At 44.0% G+C, this 2087-nt stretch overlaps 1 pseudogene; it reads left to right on the top strand.

The window, feature by feature from the left end:
• The first annotated feature begins 910 nt into the window (after positions 1-910).
• On the top strand, positions 911-1833 carry LOC123781445 (large ribosomal subunit protein uL10 pseudogene; annotated as a pseudogene).
• The last annotated feature ends 254 nt before the right edge of the window (positions 1834-2087 follow it).

Genomic DNA, 2087 nt, shown 5'->3' with positions numbered 1-2087 from the left:
GTACATGTTAAAAGTTCCTACCCTATGTCATCCTCAATCATCCGGGCAAATGGAATGTAAAAATCTAGACATAAGAAGGAATGTAGGAAAATACCAAGAAATTAAGCATGAATGGCAACAACATTGCCTCTGACCCTTATTAAGATCCAGAATACTCCAAATACGAGACATGGATCTACCCCTTTTGAAAGAGTGTTTGGTCATTAAAGCCTACTGGCATCTCTAACCTTTCCATTCATGGAGTGAGTGAAAAACGTGATGCTATGACTAACTCAAGACAAGGGCTACCTTGTCTATCTGAAGCCCATCACCAACAGGTACAAGAGGCATGCCCTCCACCAACTGATGGGCTTGCCACACCTTTCAACCAGAAGACCAAGTAGACATCAAGGTCTTCTAGAAGAACGCATATGCTGTCACCTCCCTGGGAAGGGCCTTATGAGGTGCTGCCATCGAAACACTGCCATCAAAACAAAAGAAAAACCTGCCTGTATTCTTACGACTGTGCCAAAAGAGATTTTATTTAAGATTTTATTAAAGAATGACTTTTAATATCAAAAGTATACTGATGCAACATTAGAACTTCGGTTTTTTTCTCTGTAAAAAAGGACAAAAAATATTCTTAGATTGTTGGTTTGCTTATTACAGAAAATTACAAACAAAGTTTTCTCTTACATTTAATGTAGAGGCCAATGGCCTAGATATACAAACTTTAAATGCTTTGTCTTTATCAGATTATTCAAGAAAACTGAGACTTAATACTAAAAGAGCTGAATTTTGTTCATGACTGTGTAACCTTCTGCATTTGCCTTTAAAGCCTTTTATTGTTGGTCCTCCTCTCTCCATGCATCCCTGGGCGAGTTTCATCATCTTTCAACCCCGCATGGCTGTCCCTGATCCACCACCCAGGGAAAACAGCATGACCTGGAAGTCCAACTACTTCCTTAAGATCATCCAACTTTTGGATGATTATCCAAATGCTTCATTGTGGAGCAGACAACGTAGGTTCCAGGAAGACCCAGCAGATATGCATGTCCCTCCATAGGAAGGCTGTGGTGCTGATGGGCAGGAAGACCGTGAGCACAAGGCCATCGGAGGGCATCTGGAGAACACCCCAGCTCTGGAGAAACTAGTGCCTCATATCTGGGTGAACGTGGGCTTTGTGTTCACCAAGGAGGACCTCACTGAGATCAGGAACATGCTTCCGACCAATAAGGTGCCAGCTGCCACCTGTGCTCGTGCCATAGTCCCCGTAAAGTCACTGGGCCAGCCCACCACACTTGTCTGGGGCCTGAGAAGACTTCCTACTTCCAACCTTTAGACACCACCACTAAAATCTCCAGGGGTGCCATTGAAATCGTCAGTGAGGTGTAGCTGGTTAAGACCAGAGACAGAGAGGGAGCCAGTGAAACCACACAGCTGAATATGCTAAACGTCTCCCTCTTCTCCTTTGGGCTGGTCATCCAGCAGGTGTTTGACAATGGCAGCGTCTACAGCCCTGAAGTGCGTTCTCGCTTCCTGGAGGATGTCTGCTATGTCGCCAGGGGATGTCTTCTTGCAGGTAGGTTACCTGACTGTGGCACCTGTGCCCCATTCTACCATCAACAGATACAAGGAGGTCCTGGCTTTGTCTGTGGAGACTGATTGATTACACCTTCCCATTTGCCAAAAAGGCCAAGGCCTTCTTGGCCGATCCACCTGCATTCGTGGCTGCTGCTCCCGTGGCTGTCGCCACCACTGCTGCACCTGCCCCAGCCCCAGCCAAGGTTGAAGCAAAGGAAGATTCAGAGGAGTCGGACGAGGATATGGGATTTGGTATCTCTGACTAATCACCAAAAAAGCAACCAAGTAAGCCCACTTTGTTTGTGAAACAAGGGAATAAAAGCTTACTTTTCTTAAAAAAAGACCTTTTATTGTCACTTCGGTTGAATAGATAAATATTGTTGCATAATGATCTATGATCCTATCTCATCAAATGTTCAAATATTTTTATTTTTTTTAACACAAGCTTTCCAAAATCAGATTCTAAAATGAAGTATTTGACCACAATGTAACTAAAATATTCCGGAAGATCCATGGAACATTTT

The sequence above is a fragment of the Ursus americanus genome, chromosome 34 (genome assembly GCF_024610735.1).
Source record: "Ursus americanus isolate L20-20 chromosome 34, mUrsAme1.1.p, whole genome shotgun sequence".
Taxonomy (NCBI): domain Eukaryota; kingdom Metazoa; phylum Chordata; class Mammalia; order Carnivora; family Ursidae; genus Ursus; species Ursus americanus.
This window is presented reverse-complemented; position numbering and strand designations above follow the sequence as displayed.